This window comes from Rattus norvegicus, chromosome 15 (genome assembly GCF_021556685.1).
Source record: "Rattus norvegicus strain SHRSP/BbbUtx chromosome 15, alternate assembly SHRSP_T2T, whole genome shotgun sequence".
Taxonomy (NCBI): Eukaryota; Metazoa; Chordata; class Mammalia; order Rodentia; family Muridae; genus Rattus; species Rattus norvegicus.
The window spans coordinates 10,765,647-10,785,541 of NC_141548.1; the positions used below are offsets into that span (position 1 = coordinate 10,765,647).

Sequence of the window (19,895 nt, forward strand, 5' to 3'; positions counted from 1 at the left end):
CACAGCAGATAGTGTGCTTGGGGTAGGACACGCTTCCCTGTCCCCAGGGGCAGGTGACAGGAACATGCCATACGCTCTTCCTGCCAAGTTCTTTCACTGGTCTGCTTCTCCTTCTGTCTGTTCAATGATGGGCTATTAAGAATTCCATCAAGTATAGACGACCATTCAGTCACTAGTTTAGCATTGGTTAGGATGACAAGTCTCTTCTGGAGGGACGGCTCACCACTTAGAAGGCCCCGAGTTCAGTTTCCAGCACCCACTTCAGGCAGCTCACAGCCTTCTGTAACATTCACATGTGTGTCCACACATATCTCAGTGTGCACTTGAAATAATTGATCTGTGAAACTTAAGTAAAAAAACAGTTCTCATTTTTATCTCAAAAACTATCTCCGAAATGACAGAAATTACACTTGAAAATCTTGTCAGAAATGATCTGCTTTCATAAATACTGGACTTCACTTAAATCATTTGGTAATTCACCAAGGATCTGATGCCTTCCTCTGGCCTCCACAGGCACTGGGCATGCAGGTTGTGCACAGACAGAACATGAGCACACAATGGGTGAATGGATAGATTGTATATACATGTCTAGGTAGGCAGGGGGTGTCCAAATACCAGTACACAATACATACATGCATACATACATACATACACACATATATACACACATGCACACATATATACACACATGCACACATACACACATGCACACACACATACATGCACATCATATCAGTTAAAATTTGTGGAAAGTAGACTGCTTTACCTTTTTGTTGTTTGACTTGGCTTTGTTTTTGGACATGGTCTTATGCAGCCAGGGACAGCCTCAGGTTTGCTCTGTGGCAGGACATCTGCTCCTCTCACCCCTTCCTTCTCTTGTTTCTTTTTATATATTTACTTACATTTTAGGGCCACGGTCTTCCTCTAGCCCAGACTGGCCTGGAACTCCGAAGAGTCTGTCTGCCTCTGTCTTTAGAGTTCTGTCACTAAAGGCCCCTCTCTTACTCTAATCAATTGACTAGCTGATTAAAAAGCTGCTGCCACTAGGCCTTTCCTTCTCTCTTCTTTTCCTCTACAAAGGAGCTTTCCCAGTGCAGCTTGTGCCTGCATGTATAAGGAGTTGTTCCATATCAAATGTCTACGTCTGGCCAAGGTCTAAATCCCCCTCACTTGAGCTCACAACCACACCACTTCCCTTTGACCAATCCTCTAAAGCAGGACTCTTAACATTTCTCACTCATACAACCCCTTTCTCTATTCTTATAAAGAGAACCATGGTGTGTGTGTGTGTGTGTGTGTGTGTGTGTGTGTGTGTGTGTGTGTGTAGTAGGTATAAAATTAAATATTTACTGGGAATAAATGATAAATTAAAGCATACACACACACATATATATATGTATATATATATATATGCTACATATAATTTTACCACTTCCTAAAGACAAAGCAAGCCTAAATACTAATGAGATGGGTGCACCGGTTCATAAAAAGATGAAGAATTAAATTATCTTCACTGAGAATTCAGTCCTGCAGGACATAGAGCATAGACAGATACTTCAGTTTTATGATCATCTTTAAATCTCCCCTTATAAATATGCAATACAAAGTGGCAGAAGTGTATTTAAGACCAAACTGTCAGAGACTCCTTCCTGATCCCAGACTAGCATTCATTAAGCAGTTTTATTTTTATCTTTTATTTATTTATTTTATTTTTATGAAACTCAGGTTAGTAACTCAACAGCTTTTAAAATCAAACATTGCAAAAAGGCGAACACAGAAAGTTGAGGCACAGGGAGGATCTTGAGTGGATCTTAGAGCAATGGAGGTGAAAATACACTATATGAAATTCTCGAAGAATTAATAAGTATTTTTAAAAACTCAAAAATTTTACCACAGTACAATTCAGAGATGTACTAATTTGATACTTAATATGCTAAGGAATGATGGATAAAAATTAAGTCTTTTTCCTAATTAAAAGTATTGTTTCTCCTACAGCATAGAACTTTAGTGTGTACAAGAAACTGTAGCTCATGCCATACGGTAGTCTTTAGCCCCAGCTAAGTTGTGCGAGGCAGTTGTGTGCCTGTCTCCATGCACAGTGCAAAGTGCACACATTGTGTGCTCCAGACAAAGACTTCAGTGATGGCTGGCAATGCCTGAAATCCCTTGGATACATTGTGTTTGAATTTGAGTTAGGGTCCAGTCATTGTGTGTTTGGAAACCCTTTACTGTACCCTCACATTCAGTTAATGAACCCCATGGGCATGGTGAAGCATAACCTTGCCTTTGCACTCCTGGTTACTAGAGCCTTTTACTGTTTACTGCTTGTCTGTGAGCAGGCTCTAGCTAGCGTCTCAACACTTTTTGAGGTTTGAATTATGCCATAGGTGTTAAATGATTACCAGGGTCCTCACTCCAAATGCTAGCTCAGATGAAGCTTCTACCTCTAGCAATAGAGGTGGTCGTGTATAGAGACAGTTAGCAATGTAGAGGGTTGGGTCCAGCCTTTACCAGTTAATAGCTAAGTGGCCGTGGGTGTGTTAGGGTAACTTACCTGAAGGCTCCCTCTGGTTCTTAGATGCAAATTGGGGGTAAAATTCTTTACAGAGTGGTATTTTAAAGAACCTGCTGTGGCTTTTCTTATCTAAGATCTTCCTGGCTCTTTAAAGGCCTTGCATGGTTTGGCTTCATCTGTCTACCCAACAGTCAAACTTCTCTTTTGTCTAGCATAGAACTCACCAGATCATAAAGTCTAAGTGGATAATCTGTTGCCTGTAAGCTTGCTGCACTATTGTAAGCACATGGGATTGTACTTTATACTTGCGTCTTGTGTGGAAAGACCACCGAACTCACCTGCAAGCTATGTCTGTGGATACTGGCTTGCCTTAGAGCGAAGGCTGGTTTTAGCTGCTATCATTGTGGTGGAGCTCAAGGACAGAGGCTTGTGCTCATGGTGGCAGCCCTGGTTGGCTGGAGATGAACATTCTGTTCCCTGTTCAGGTTTCTGGGGTTAGGGACTAGCGCTGCAGCTGCTGCTGCTCCTGACAGATGTCTTGCCAAGAGAGTCTTGAGTGCTCTAATTTTATCACTTCAGCAGTGTCTTGCCTGGTAGCCCTCAAGTGGTCATTGTCAGCATGAACACCGACTGACAGAACATCAGAGTGGCAGATGTGGACGATGCACTTAGTTAACTGTATTGGGAGAAGTATGCAGGAGAGAAACTGCGGTTTAGTGGCCGTCCAACGATGGCCCATGACCGTGTGAGATTTGTGAGCCCTGGCTCTTTAAAGAACAACCTAACCAATGTACAAATAAGCTCTCTTGAAGTAATCGTTCTGTTCCTTAAAATTAGGTTTCCTTTATAAGCCACAGACTAATCTGCATGAAGCTGTCAGGTGTGTGTTCAAGGGCCTGATGCCATGTCAGGTGGCTCCCACAGTCACTCTCCACCCCGTACTGTCTGAGATGGCTGAGCCTGAATCTTGGGATGTTAGTGGTCGGCAGCAGCATGTCCTGGAGAGTCACCTGCCTCAGCCCCACATTGCTGGGACTGTTAGTGTTCTCTGTCACGTCTGGCTTCACGAATGCAGGCCATCTGAAGCCCAGTCTGCACACATGGGAAGCACTTCCTTCTCTGAGCTGTCTCCCTGGTGCGTTGTTATCTGTGGGGAGTGTTTTGTTTGAGATCAGCTCCTCTGTCTTCTCACTTTATAACTCAGACTTTCAACTTCCAGAACTTTGCCTGCAATTACAGGAATGCACCACCACATCCAATTTAAGGGTTTTTCTTATCACTCTGACCTCCATGCCTCCCTCTGTTTATCCTTTATGGAGCATTTTTCCTGTGTTTTTTTTTTTCTTGAACTTTCTTTTTGTACTTTAATGCTTTAGATCTCAGGTGACTTTCCCTGGAGTTTTTGAAATCTGTGCTTTTGCTTTTAATTACCAGAAGGAAAAAAATACTTTTGTCTTGAAATTTCCCTTTCTCTACAATTTTGGTTTCTGTTGCTGGCTGCCCTCTAGTTTTGGTCATTGAATTATATTTTAGAGGGGCACTGTATTCCTTGGTTGTCTAATGCAGATGTATTGAGAGCATCATCTAGTCTGCTCATACTTCCTAAGAAACTGCCTGGGGAGAGAGAGAGCTAGACTGCCATCTGGAAGTTGAGTAGAGGAAGGAACCTGGGGGGCTTATTGTCCAGCACAGCACCTCTGCCCTCATCCATATTAGTGACCCTGGTGTTGAGTCCCTCCTGTTGTTTTTTCCCCTATCTCTAGAAAATACAGCCAGCCAAGCAAAGTTCCGTTGCTGCCTAACAGCTTACTGACAATGTAGCCATTCAAGACAATGTGCACATTTAGTAACTTGGGCTGGTTTGGTTGTCTCCTGCTCAGAGTCTCTTAAGCCTGCAGTCCAGAGTTGGCTGTCACGGGTCCTCTTTACAGTCCTTTCTAGGCTTTAAACAGTCTCTGGCCAAATCTGGCTCCTTGCAAGGGAGGCTGCAAGCTTTGAGTAGCCACTTTGTAATTCTCTGGCTTCTGTGGGGAGTTTGTATGGTAGCAGGGTTAGCAGGCGACTCTAAGCCTTGTGTAAGTTAAGCACAACCTGGTCTCTGGTGTGATGTCCGCTGTTGAACTCCACCTGTCAAAGAGGCTCTTGTCACTTCCCCTTAGCTCTTGAAGCCAGTTCTCCCTTGAACCAACATTCTCCCGCAGCTCTCACAGCAGCCTCCAGAGGCAGCACTCCCTAGGGAGGCTGCGCTGGCTGATGCACAGTAGCCGAGCTTGTTTCTTGTCACCCGTTTGCCATTTCTTCTGCTTTCATTTCTGCGTTCTAATTTCCAAGCCTGTTGCTGTTGTCCTCCTGCCCAGTATGTATCCCTTTTTAACGCCCTTACTGCAGTGCTGCTGGAGATAGGGAGAATAGGAGTCAGTAAATATATTCACTAGACCGTCTTCTATTTTATCTGTTCCTTTAAGGAAGAAAAGCCATTCCTCACGTGCTTCGTTTTCATATCCCTTTATGCTTTAATTTTGGTTTGTTTAGGCGTGCACTTGGGTCCCTTAACTGCACTATGTATCACCTTGGGCTGTGAGTAACTGCCTCCTTTCTGTCAAACTTGTATTATTTTTTTCTTTGCTTTTGGACCTGTTCCATGAACTTAGATGGAATACTTAGCTACCTAAGCCATTGGTTCTCTGAAAGCATGCTTCATGTAAAATTGGTGCCAGGCGTGGTGACATGGTTTTGCTCCCAGCACTCAGGAGACAGACCAGTGGATCTCTTATGAGTTAAATATAAGTAGCAGGTTCCAGGCCAGCCATGTATACACAGTAAGACTTTGTCTCAAAAATAAAATGGGAAAGTCATAGAATAAGACTTGTTGTTGTTGCTGTTGTTAGTCAGGACCTTGCTTTGTAATCTTTTAGTGTTAGATATTAAATGGTTGTCATTTTAAGAAGTAAATGTTAACCTGGGCACCTGTAAAATGTCCCACGGCAGTGTCACATTAGGACCTCCAGGAGGCGCTGTAGTGCCTGCCTTTGTGTTAATGCTCTGCTCAAGAGATAGCTGTGTGCAGATGGGTCACTGAAGCCAGAGAGTTGTTGGCAAGAAGCATCGAGATGCAAGCCCAGCCCTGGCTTTTACAGGGCACTTCCACAGTCACTTAGTCTCATCCTCCTCTATCTCTACAGGCCATTGAAGCCAAGACAGATGCAAGATGACATTTCTGTGCAGTAAATAGTTCTGTGTTTGTGGATTCATCTCGAGTAGAGTAGGAGGGAACAAAACGGTGCGGGCGTTATCTTCCCAGGGGCTGCTACAACAGTTTGTCATATTGTATCCTTAGGCAAGGACCATCTCATGGTTCAGTATAGGTCATTCCAGTGGCTGTCCGACTTCTCAGGACCCAGCCACATGCTGGAATGGAACAGAGGGGAGTGGCCTTACTTAGATTGCATCTGAGACCACCTGACTCTGTGCTGGGGAAAGTAGGCATCGTATCTTCCTTTGAGCTTGGAGATGGGACTGGAACTGTTAGTTCAGTCTTCAAATGCTTCTGATTTCTGTGAAGGTGGGATTCTCCACTTTCAGACTGCCTCTTTATTGTAGAAGCTCCTCTTCTCCACACAAAGGTCTCTGTGCAACAAGTTTATTTTCAACTATTGCATTTCTGCAAATAAAAGAAATTAAATTGCTGTGTCTATACCTGTCTTGTCTGTCTGTGTGTGTGTATGTATGTAGGTACGTGTGTGTGTGTGTGTGTGTGTCTGTCTGTCTGTCTCTTTTCCCAGATCAGTCTCCACTTTGTATATCAAGACAGAATTTCTTTTTCTTGAGCCCAGAGCTCTCCAGTTAAGCTAGTGTAGCTGCCTAGCTTCCTTTAGGATTCCTGTCTCTACGTCTCATGCTGGGCTTACAGGGCCTGGCCTTGCATGGGTTCTAGGGGTCTGAACTCCAGTTCTCATGCTTGCATGACAAGCGCTTCACCAACCGAGGTATCTCGCCAGCTCTCAATTAATTCTTACTTAAGAAATTTTTGTGACACTGTCTAGTAGATCACTAAATATCCTGTGGCAGATCCTAGTATGAAATTGCTTAAGCAGAGTGGGGAAGGCATCCGGTGATAAGCAATCTTGCTGGGTGTGGGAGAGACTATTACTGTAGGCAGGAAGCTAGGACTGCTAAGCCCAAAATGACTGCCTCACTGCGCAGAAACATAACTTTAAAGAACTGGGGAGCAGAACCAGTAGTTGATTTCAGGGGCCAGTAAGATGCACGCACGCACGCACGCACACACGCACACCAGTGATGTATATTACCATCCATGCCTTCTCCTTTTCCACAGGACATCTTTCTGCAGGGAGAAAATCTAATACACACCAGCAGCTCCTTTGCTCCTCGGCCTCCTGCCCTAGTAACACCAGTCCTCCTTCCTGTGTCACTAGCCCCAGTTACCCCTCTGAGAGTCCTTGCTTGCTCCCATCCCTAGCAAGCGAACCTCGACTCCTCCACTCTGTTCCAACCACTCCACCCAGCTCCGTGAGTCACACCCCTGACTCATCCATCTCACGGCATCGTGAAGCCTGGTGAGTTATCATCCTCCCCTCCACACACCCTCATCAGTCGCTAGGTCTATTCCAGGTCTGTTGGTCAGCCCTGTCTACACTACCACTAACCTCTAGGCTTGAAGCAGGATATATCTTGTGCAGCAGCCAAGCCTGCTGTGTCCATCTGACCCTGTGCCACCCACACCATGTCCAGTCTTCAGACACAGCTTGTCTTCCATGTCTTGTGCCCTTTGGCCGCAGGCCGTGTCCATTTCTGATGAGGAACTAACAAAAGGAGCCCAGGTTTCACTATAAATACAAATAATGAATTTAGAATTAATGTCTGAGCAATGCCCAGGAAAACAAAAACAAGGCTAGGGAAAATGATGGAGAATCCAGGGTTTTAAAGCCAATGACAAGATAGGAAAGCCCGCTGTGCACAGCATACATCCTTTCTGCTTAGCAAGGCCCTGCATATCTTGGGCGGGCCTCTCCCAGTAGGGGTGACTGATAACCCCCAGTACTCTCCCCAGTGCCCAAATATATTCTCAAACTCTAGACCTGGACCAGGACTCACATCCTGTATGTCCAACACTTGTGTTCTGATTTAATTCTACATAAGTAATATCTAACCTTTAGAGACCTTGTGGCATGCACATCTCTGCCTTTTTCTTCATGCGACAGTCTCAGCTGCCCCCACCTGTGCCCCGTGTGTGTGTATGTGTGTGTGTGTGTGTGTGTGTATGCATGTGTGTGCCCATGTGTGTGCCCATGTGTGTCTATAATCTAAAGTTCCCTTTTATAAGAATATCATTCTATGGATTGAGGACTGCCTGATCCAGAAAGATTTCATTCTAATCACTTATATCTGCAATGATACTATTTCCAAATAAAGTTACAGGATAAGGTACTTGGATTTAGGACTTCAACCACAAACTCTCCGAGAGTCATAATTCAACCCATAACACACACATGGGAGGTGCTAGAGGGGGAACCCAGTTCCCCGCTCATGCTGCCACTCACTGTTGTGCTGTGTATACCCCGGCCGTGTGTGTGGAGGGGAAGGTGCACACACACCGTGCGCTTATACCTTAAGTTTATTCTTCTCTCGTACATTGCACCTTGACTTCAGCCTCTCCTACCTCCACCCCTCCCAGTGCTTCCACACCATTTCCCATCTCCTTCAGATCCATTGCTCCTTTGCTTCTCTTCAGAAAAGAATGGGAATCCCAGGGAACTAAACAAAATTCCTGTAACAAGTTACAATCAGACTAGGCACAAACCCTCATATTTGGAGTGAAGAGGGCAAACCAGTAGGAGAAAAGGGTTTCAAGAGCAGACAGAAGAGTCTGAGACACTCCCACTCCACTGTGGTTGGAATCCCACAAGAAGACCAAGCTATCTAACCATAGCATGTATGCGGAGGACCCAGCTCTTCCTGCTTCAGCCTCTGAGCCCCTATGAGCCCTGCTTAGCTGTTCTGATCCCCGCAGTCCTCCTTCCCCCTCCTCCAGAGCTCCACCTAGTGTTTGGCTGTGGTCTCTGCATCCTCTCCCATCAGTTGCTGAATGAAGCTTTGCTGATGACAATTGGACTAGATGCTTATCTGGAGTTCTGGCGGCAGGCATGGCCTCTGGGAGAGCAGAGGGTCTTCCTATAGTCCAGAAACATCCATACGTGGATGTCCTCGTTTTTAATATGGTACATTTCCTGATGTGAAGAGTTTTGTAAAGGTCAAAAGAATTCAATGTTAACAAAATATGTTCTTGAAAATTATTTTTCTAAAAGTATTAGGACACTGTTCTGCCTTTGTTTTAGATTAGTAATTTATTGGTGACCCCTCAGACTTTAGGTCCTTGCTATTGCTGTTGTTTGGAGATGATGGGTGCTGCTGCTGATGTGTTAAACTGATTTGGAGCAAGCTTGCCTTTGATTTGCCTTGTTGTAGCATTTGAGTTAGACATCACTCCTTGGCAGCAGAATAGGAGGAAACAGACAAATAGCATGTGAATGGAGACTTTCACTTTTCCTTGTTTTTAAAATGGCCGTTTTGTCTTCTGTTTAGTGTGACCCCTGAGGAACAGGAAACTTTTGAACCATTTTAACCTTGGTCAGGTTTTAGGGCCCACTGGGTAGAGGTGTTTGCAGCCATACTTACTGACTGGAGTTCAATTCCTAGGACCCACATAGTAGAGGAAGAGAGCCAACATGTACAAGATGTCCTTTGATTTACACATATACACAGAGAAGTAAATGTAATTTTTAAAAGCATTTAAAATGAAAACAAGAACAGTTATAAGAATGCTTGTCATACTGTGCCCTGCCTCTCTGTTGGGGAAAAGTCAGATATGAGGAGTCCATAGTGGTCCCTGGTCTTCGCCCTGGGTACCCAGGTATCATGCCATACCACCAGGAGGGGAAGTCAGAAACTGGAGTCTGAGGTCTAACATTCCATTAGGGACATCTATGTGCTGGGCCGAGATAGGCCGAGAGGGGAAGCAAGGACCCAAGAGTACCAGAGGGACTGGAGGGGAGAAAGCTTTCCTCCAGGGGATCCTTAATGAAACAGCTCTCTGAGATGATCCTTGTTTGTTCCTGCTGATTTATTTGATGGTGGATGTAAATGCACACTTTATTCAGGGTGAACCAGGGATTAAATGCCTTTTAGGAGAAAGAATACCCAAAAGGAAGTTCATTGGCTGCAGGCTTAAGGCTATCTAGATACCTCATTAGCATGGGGAGTAAGTCCAGGAGTTACTTTATGTGACTGCCAGGGTCCACTCACTGGAGTGTGCAGAGCGGCTCCTCACCTGCCGTTCTCAACTCTGAGGTCCCGGGGTTTGAGCTCATTCAGTCTTACCAGTTCTTATGTCCGACTGGTAACATGGTCCCACAAGCCCTACACATCCTATGGATTACTTTAGAGTCTTGCTCATGATGTCACACTGTAATAATATCCAGTTGATCCTACTCAGATCAACCGCGGTGGTGGCTTGCTCCCCACCCCACTGTTCTGGGTTCCCAAGTGAAACACACACACACACACACACACACACACACACACACACACGGATTGATCTGTAAATCCCCCCAAGTATGAAATCTGTCTGGAATAGGCATTTATGATAAGTGAATGAGTCACTACTGAAAACCTACTTGGGTCTGAGAAGAGGAATGAGTGTCTTACCTCAGAGCCAAGCTGCCCTCTGTGGAACAAGGTGGAGCAGTTGAGGTGGTGGCGAGCACCGCTCTGACATGCAGGCCTAGCACTGCTCTTCAGCCAGAGCACATGTGTCTGGAGGAGCCTGAGGTGTTTGCCTTACTTCCACCACTCTTTTAGTAGATGATTGGATCCCATCTCTTCCCTCATGTTTAAATTTTCACTGTGAAAATATGTTCTAGAAGGAATGCAGGGCCATTGCTCTCTAAGTTAATAACTCATGGCTGGGTAAACGTCCTTCTTACCGCCCAAGTATAGCCTCTATTGAAAGTTCGGCTGCATTGTGTTGCTTCTAAAGATGAGGCTGTTTGTGTACTGCTATGGAACCTTGTTTGTTTTTGTTTTCTTAATACATGTTTATGTGTATTCTTCCTGTTTACTTAGCTTACCTCATCTACAAGCCACATTTTATACATACACACTACTATGTGGTTGTCTCCTAGCCATAATTTGCTTTAGATAGATGGTCAGTAAAATGCTTGTCTTTCTTTACTCCTCTACTAAAAAACATTGCCTTTCTCATACAGAAAAGGTTACTATGTTGTTAATGTGTGTCTCTCTATAACTAGTTAAGGTTGCTATGTTGTTAATGCGCACCTCTCTATAACTAGTTAAGGTTGAGAGTTCATTAGCTATGTAGGTCTCCCACCTCGACCAATCAATGCCTGTGCATGTTTTCTATTATTATTGAGTTTTTTTTTCTATTTTTTTTTTTTCGGAGCTGAGGACCGAACCCAGGGCCTTGCTAGGCAAGCGCTCTACCACTGAGCCAAATCCCCAACCCTGTTATTGAGTTTTAATAGTTAAGTTGTTAATGTTGTGTGTTGCAAATATCTTTCTGACTTTTTTAGTTTGGTTTCTGTTGCTGTGATAAAACCCCTGGCCAACTTGGGAAAAAACAGTTTATTTCAGTTTACAAGTTACAGTGTATCCTTGGGGAAAGCCCACAGACTTGGCTGCAGTTGAGTTCCCAGCTCCCAGGTGTTAGCTGACAACTGTTTACCACCACACGTTCCCTCCACCACATTCCTACACTTGGTGTTCGCTGTCCTTCCTTCAGCTTTAACATCATTTTGGTCGAAGAAGTGTCCAGCTGAGCAGCCACTGATTATTGTAACTTTCCTTAGACTTGGATTCTGGCTAAAACAGGGCTGGTTCACATGGGCTCTGATAACAGTTAGGGGCTGGCTAAATTCTTGATGCTTTTTCTCCTCCATCTCTGGGATAGGAAGAAGATAGCTGCAGCTGGCACACGTGTGCTCTCTAGGCGGTTCCCGTTCTCTGGGTGACCTCTCCAATGAGGCAGCCTCAGTATGGCCAGCCTTCTGTAGGAAGTGGCCAGTGTCCAAGGCACATAAAAAGGGCACTGCCCATGTAGCAGAGGGCATAATTTCCCCTATGGTGTATTCATTATTTGTATTTAGTGTGTGGGTATTTGCCTGCATGTGTATGTGTGCATGGAATCCCCCGATGCTGGACTTACAGCCTGGGTCCTTTGCACGAGCAACAAGTGCTCTTAGAGCTATCTCTCCAGCCTGTGTTTTTCTTTTTAGGGAAAGAAACAAAAGGACTCAATTTGGCTGGAAAATCATACTTTACAGACTTATATTTAAGTTTCACTAGCTATATTAAAAAGCAGTTGGAGAGTTTTCAATGAATGCAGTTGTTAAGAGGGTCCCTTTGAAAGAGCAGTCTAGGACAGTGACGGCTGTTGCGCAGGCTGATTACAATCTCTGTCTTGGGTTAAATGAGAGTGGCTTCTCCCACACCCCCAGCTGTGAAACTGCCCAATTGCATTTCTTTGAGGTTCTAGTATCTTTTAAGTCTCACTGTGTATTACCTAGCTGGCCTGGAACTTGCTATGCAGAACAGATTGGGCTCAGACTCATGGAGATCTGATTGCCTCTGCCTCCACGGAGCTGGGATTAAACCTGTGTGCCATCATCTGCTGGGGTCTGAACTCAGCACCTTGGAAATGCATGGTAGAGTGCTCTACCTCTGAGCTTTGTCCTTAGTCTTTGGGTTTTGAGATCAGACTCACTGTATAGCTCAGACTGGCCTAAATTTGAGATAGATCATCATGCCTGCCTATATTTTGAGGGCTGGAATTATAGGTTGTCACTATCATGTTTGATGCCACTCATTTTACTAATTTTTAAAATGATCACTTAGTGGGTCCTCCAGTGTTTTGGTTACAGGCCGACAAGAGCTAGACTTGATTGCACAGAACTGTGCTGGAGTCCCAGGCCAGCCTGAGCTATAGAACAACATCATGCCGCAAGCCAAATAGCATTCTTAGAAGCTGGGCTGTGCAGCATCAGTGCCAAGTCCCAGGGCTCAGTCTCCAGCACCACTAAAACAAAAATCCCATTATACCTTTAGACCATCCCATTAGACCTAGTAATGGGATTATATGGCTAATATTTATGGAGCTTTGGTCTATTCTAAATTAAAACAAACATTAAAAATCTAATTTTAAGCTAACAATATAAACAGCATTCTAAATGAAAATAGCTATTTTCCAAAATTAAAAACCTTAGAGGAGCAGCGCTATTTCCATATCTGTGAGTTGCTTTAATGTCTCACATGATAGAGCACAGCTGGGGTTTCATCTGCTTAGCCCTCCCCAGCACAGCTGCAGCCACTGTGAGAGTGGCACTTGGCACCGTGAGAAACCTTGAGCTTATGGGTTTCTAGAAAGGGTTGGTAGGGGCCCCACTTGGCCTTTCTCTCCCTGGCCACAAAAGCTAGCTTTCTCTGGAAGAACGTCTGTTGTCCAGAGGAATCCTCATGAGCCAGGACTGAGGGTAGGTATTCCACGGAGGAGCTTCGTGCCTCCAGGAGGATGCTGTGTGGGTTGGAGGAGAGGCAAGAAAGTTCCAGGCTTGGTTGGTTGTAAAGTTTGCAAGTGTTCTCAAGACACCCCCATCCCACCCCACCCCCCGCCATAAGCAGAAAATTTCATATAAATGACATTTTTAGAGCAACAGGGGGCTACAAAAATACTTAAAATTGTTACTACTAATAATAATAAAAACCTTACCAAACAATAAAAACCAGTTTCATGTCAACAGTAAGTGACCAAAACATTACTGAAACAAGGTTCCAACATTTCCAGCCCTGGCCTCAGCCCCCACGTGCACCCTGAGAGTGGCGGCAGCGGCAGCATGGAGGCTGCAGAGGCAGTGGGAAAGGGCGTCACAGCAGTTGTGAATCCCTCAGTTGTGAACCCCTTAGAACTGTGCATTGGTAGGCTCCTTTGTGAGAATTTTAGAAGTCTTTGGAATCTCTCTAGGTGGTGGTATTGCCTTCAGGGTTCAGCACTGACTACACATCCATTTGTTCTGTGGTCAGAAAGTTGGAAGAGTTAGTAAGAGCTCTTGCTGTAAAAGCAGAGGGGCCTAAGTTCAAGTCCCCACTCGCCCATGTGTTCCTTTAATCCCTGTGTTGGGTAGCAGAGACAGACGGATCCCAGGCCTTGCTGGGCAGCCAGTCTGCCACTAAAGGTGGACACAATAGAGGAAGACACCCAGACACGTGTACACTGAAAATGTCTGACTAAGACTGGGCGTGGGGCCACACACCAGCGACTCTAACACCCCGGGAGGCTGAAGCAGGAGGACCCAGACAATCCTGTACTACATAATAAAGACCTCTCAAAACAGGACCCACGCTCCACCGCTGCCTCCCACTTAATCCACAGTACTTTAGATGAACTATTATCCTAATAGCTTCATTAAGAAGATGGTCTTACAGTTCTAATGGTACAGAACACCACTGTGCTGCTAGACCAGAAATAAAAGCATATTGCTTTTCCGTTTTCTTTTTAAAATCTGATGAGACCAGTGAGGTGACTTACCAGGTAATGGTTCTTGTTGCCAAGCTGACAACCTGAGCTCTATTCCTGAAATCCACTTGTTGGAAGGAGATAAGCAACTCCTGAAGGTTGTCCGCTGACCACAAACACACACACACACACACAGTCACACACACACACAGTCACACACACACACACAGTCAAACACACACACAGTCACACACACACACAGAGTCACACACAGTCACAGTCACACACACACAGTCACACACACACAGAGTCACACACACAGTCACAGTCACACACAGAGTCACACACACACAGAGTCACACACACACAGTCACACACACAGTCACAGTCACACACACACAGTCACACACACACAGAGTCACACACACACACAGTCACACACAGTCACACACACACAGTCACACACACAGTCACACACACACAGTCACACACACACAGTCACAGTCACACACACACAGTCACACAGTCACAGTCACACAGTCACAGTCACACACACAGTCACAGTCACACACACACAGTCACACACACACAGAGTCACACACACACACAGTCACACACACACACAGTCATACACACAGAGTCACACACACAGAGTCACACACACAGTCACAGTCACACACACACACAGAGTCACAGTCACACACACAGTCACACACACACAGAGTCACACACACACAGTCACACACACACACACAGTCACACACACACACAGAGTCACACACACAGTCACAGTCACACACACAGTCACAGTCACACACACACACAGTCACACACACAGTCACACACACACACAGTCACACACACACAGTCACACACACACACAGTCACAGTCACACACACAGTCACACACACAGAGTCACACACACAGTCACAGTCACACACACACACAGTCACAGTCACACAGTCACAGTCACACACACACAGTCACACACACACAGAGTCACACACACACAGTCACACACACACACAGTCACACACACAGAGTCACACACAGTCACACACACACAGAGTCACACACACAGTCACAGTCACACACACAGTCACAGTCACACACACACAGTCACCCACACAGAGTCACACACACACACACAGTCACACACACACAGTCACACACACACACAGTCACAGTCACACACACAGTCACACACACACAGAGTCACACACAGAGTCACACACACAGTCACAGTCACACACACACACACAGTCACAGTCACACAGTCACACACACACAGTCACACACACACAGAGTCATACACACAGTCACAGTCACACACACAGTCACACACACAGTCACACACACACACAGTCACACACACAGTCACACACACAGTCACAGTCACACACACACAGAGTCACAGTCACAGTCACACACACACAGTCACACACACACAGTCACACACACACAGAGTCACACACACAGTCACAGTCACACACACACACGCACACACTTTATTCCAGTATTGAGTGTAAATGTCCAGATGCATTAGGTTGTCATTACTATGCATTACACAGTATATGTAATAAAGTGCAGTTGAAGGACTGATCAGATAAGACTAGAAAAGGGATGTCATTGTCCCCCCTGATTTGAACACTGCCCTATAATCCTAAACAGTGGTGCAGCTTCTGACCTTAGATTAAGTATTGTTAAACACTAGTATGTGTGTATGTGAAGAAATTCTCATTCTCCAGAGACAACATAAGACAGATGTGTAGCCAGATAACTGGCTGGTGTCGTACCTGTGTGAGAGCCCAGATAGAATGGTTTTCTTTCTACCTTGTAATATATTGCAAAATCTCAAGATTCTACAGATCTGTAGGTGACAAGTCCCTTCTGCTTTATAAAATGTTACATTAAAAATTCCTTGTGCACTTAGAAGGTGGAGGCAGGACGAAGTCCAAAGTCAGTCTGTTATACATAGATGTGTTTGTAATTTCTTGGATGAGCCTGAGTGCTGAGCCGGGGCTGCTCTTCCAGAGGACCTAGGTTCAGTTCCCGGTACCCACATTACAGCTCACCACTGTTTTAACTCCAGTTCTCAGGGATCGGATGCCCTCTTCTGATCTCTGCAGGCACTGAGTGCATGCAGGGACAGCACCTATACACATAAGAATAATAATGAAGGTTTGCTTGGATTCCTTAGAGAAGGCTGAGGCGTGGCTGATGTTGAGTTCTTGCTGAGCTACCATGAAATGCGGGAGACCCGGAATTTGGGCCCATTTGAGATTTTTACTTCCTATGGACACTCTAGCGTGTTGGTGTAATGAGAATGGGATGCCATTCTTGACTGGGTGCTTAAGCCAGTCTCCTTCCCTTTATCAAGGAAGATAAAACTCCTGGGGTTCCACCCTGTTCCAGTAAAGATGTCTAGATCCCTGACGCCAGTGACATGTGTGTGGGAGCCACGTCTTCTAGAACCTGCCCAGGTTTCCCAGAGTCGGTGACCTCACTGCATCCCAGCGTCTCCATCTCCTCTTCTTGTATAGACTTTTACACAGATGCTCACGAAAACGTCTCTCCCCCTAGTTTCTACATCAGACTGTTAAACTTAACTGTAGTTTGGCTTTCTGCCTCAGCTTCTCACATACTCAAGTTATGGATGTGGGCCCCCACATCACGGAAGTCCTAGGTATGCTGAGTGGGTAGGTCTTATGGAGAGGGCAGTGTTGGAGGAAAGGGTCTGCCCTCTGCTGCCAGCAGAGCTGATCATGGTCTCCGAGTTCCCTAGCAAAAGAAGACAAGACAAGAAATGAATTTAGTCCTGCTGGGGGGACTAAAGGCTGCACCACTACACCAAGCTCCAAAATTCATTTCTTACCGTATCTGTCTGCTGACAGGTAGAGCTATGTGAGTTTGAAGTGACCCTGTTCTAGCAAGGTCTAGGACAGCCAGGGAACTATCTCAAGGGGGGGGGGGGGTGTGAAGGACAGGGATTCTTGAATAATGTTGGTCAGGGAGTAGACAATTGTGAACTGGATTTTGCCATCTAACAGAACCAAGTACTGCCAGGATTGGTCTTCCTGCAGCGTTATAGGTGAGGGCGGAGAAAGCTACAATAAAATGATGATTAAAAGTAAAACACTAGAAAACAGACAATTCTTATCGCCAGTTATTGTCCTCTATAGCTGACCTTTAAACTTGAGTGTGTTCAAGAATCATACAGGGATCTAGTTAAAAAGTAAGTGGATAGGCTCTAGGATAGAGTCTAGTGTGTGCATTTCTAACCAAGCTGTGGGATGTTACTTGCTTAGGGACCACACTGATGGCAGGAATCCTGCCATATGCATTTCTTTTTCTACAGCACACTTGAGGGGTAAAGCGGTAGCTGTTTTGTAGTCAGCTAAAACCATTTATCCTTTCTAAGCTTGACTTGAGCTGTGCTCACAATTGTCTCTACTCCCTGACCAACATTATTCAAGAATCCAAGGCAGGGCTTCCCAGCCTCAGGACTGCTGGGATCTGCGGCTGGTTTACTATGCGTTGTGCTTTGTCAAGTGCACTTCAGGGTGGTTAGTGCATCCCTGACCTCTACCTGCCAGGCACTAGAGTGCCCTCCATCCCAGCTGTAACAATCCAGAAGTGACCTCAGAGCTGGGGAAGGTCTGAGGCTGGCCTCTGGCCCTGGCAGTCTTCGCAGTCTTGCTCTTGGGGGACTGAGTCTTCACTTTTATGGAGTAGCAATCAGATCACGAATGTCAGAAATTGCTTGGGCTCTGTTTTGAAACATGGATATCAGGGCCCTTTTCTCTACTCTCACTTCCTGCTGATGTCTACCTGTCTACTTTCACAGTCCTTTTTTCAACCCTAGGAGCTCAGTGTTTTTCTTAAACAGATAATTGTGTTCTTGATTTTTTTTAAGTGTAATGTTGGGTGCGGTGGCTCCTGACTTCAGTCCCAGCGCTCTGGAGGTAGAGATAGATGGGTCTCCAAGTTCAAGGACAGCTTGGTCCGCATGTGCATGGAAAGTGGGTTCTGTCCACCACATTGACTCTTCAGTCTTGCCAGCCTGACAAAGAATAGTTCTAGATGGCAGTTTGGAATGGTGTTGACTGCATTTTAAAGGGCTTAGCTTTCCTCTATCAGTTTGGGATGAGGCATCCAAGACCTAAGTGCTAACAGTATTAGTGTAGTGAGGAACATTTCTTAATTTCCAGACAGATGTCTTGTTTCACTATCCTCAGGGGGCAGGTAAGAAGCTAACATTCTGGTGGTGAGGTCTGTTTTAAGACACTAAGCTCATATATGACTTCTTGACGTAACTGTCCCCAAGGGCCCAATCTCCCTTCTAGTCACCATCCTACTGTAGGTTAAGCAGGGGACACAAACAAGCTAACCTTTGATAATTGAGAACCCATTCTGTTCTTAGTAAATGAAGCAGTAAAGGTAACATCTTTTTCCAGAGGAGTCAGAGTCTATTCCTAGGATAGGGCTGGTTAAGATATTGTTGGAGGCTGGAGAGATAGCTCAGCACTTAAGAGCACCCGATTCTCCTGCAGAGGATTCAGTCAGTTTCCAGCATCTGTGTCAAGCTACTCGCAACCACATGTCACTCCAGCTCCAGGGGATCTCATGCCCTCTTCTAACTTCTAAGATCAGGCAGTGTGTGCTGGGGGGCGGGGGGCATGCATGAGTGCACACACACACACTCTCACTCACTTACTCACTCTCTCACTACATAAATAGAAGTAAATCATCTTTTAATCTTTCCCTGTACTACACCTTGTGATTATAAAGAAAGCATTATACTCTCTAGGTCTCAGAATCGGAGGGTAAGCTTTTTCACTCTGTTGCTAAGGTGCTTGAATACAGAGCAGTGGAAGCCAATGCCATGTTTTAGAAGGATGATGTAGCCAAATGAAGGTACAACCAAGTATGTTTAACAAGAACGGGTTTGGTTAATGGCTAGTAAGAGTCCATGTCTAACACTGAGTGAGAACGGATTACGGACTTGACATTCCCCTCTCACTCAGTTTTTATAAGGTAAGAAGTATAGTCACCAACTTGGAATGACCCATGACCCAGCATTCATGGGAGCTGAATGAGGACTGTGACTTTCAAGACAGTCCGAGCTACTCTGTCTCAGGGGGCCAGAAGTGGAGGAGGTAACGTGATCTATAGCTAAAGCAGTTTTGAGTGTGTGTGTCTGTGTCCACATGTGTACACGAGGAGGCTGGAAATCAATGCTGTACGTCTTTGTGTAGAATTTATCAGCATCACCAGGGTCCAAACTTTGCTAAGCACTTTAATTAAGGAAAAGATTCTGGTTACTTAAAAGGTTCTAAGAAATGATGTAGCCATGAGAAAACTTGTCACTGAGTCAAAAATGAGGACATGATCACTCCTAGGTATGGTTGAGGAGGAGGTCTTATTGTAGATAAGAGGTGAGAACAGGCAGAGACATCTGGGAAGTCCAGACTGAACCTAACTAGCAGACTGGATGGGGAGGAAGAAAAGAAGGGAGGTGGGGCGAGCTGACCAAGAGGGAAACCGGAGGTGTGGACCAAAGGAGCCATAGCCAAGATAGCTGAGCAATGGCGAGAAGACGGGGGAGGTGGTTAGCATGGGGCCTGGTGAGAAGCGCTGGCAGGAGCCGGTTACTGAGTGAGACTTGTCCTGAGTTTCTTCAGAGCAGAGTAGCCAGCAGCTTAGCTTCCGAGACACGGATCTTTATTGTTGTTTCCCGTACTACGTCTGAGAGTTGAGGAAAGTGTGTCCAGCTGTAGCTAGTGTGTTTAGAGTGGACCTGGTGTTCTGTCATGGCTTACTTGACTGGTGGA

General features: G+C 45.4%; 1 protein-coding gene across 3 annotated transcripts in view; it reads left to right on the plus strand.

The window, feature by feature from the left end:
* Positions 1-19,895, plus strand: part of Ube2e1 (ubiquitin-conjugating enzyme E2E 1) — a 52,259-nt gene that overhangs the window by 29,652 nt on the left and 2,712 nt on the right.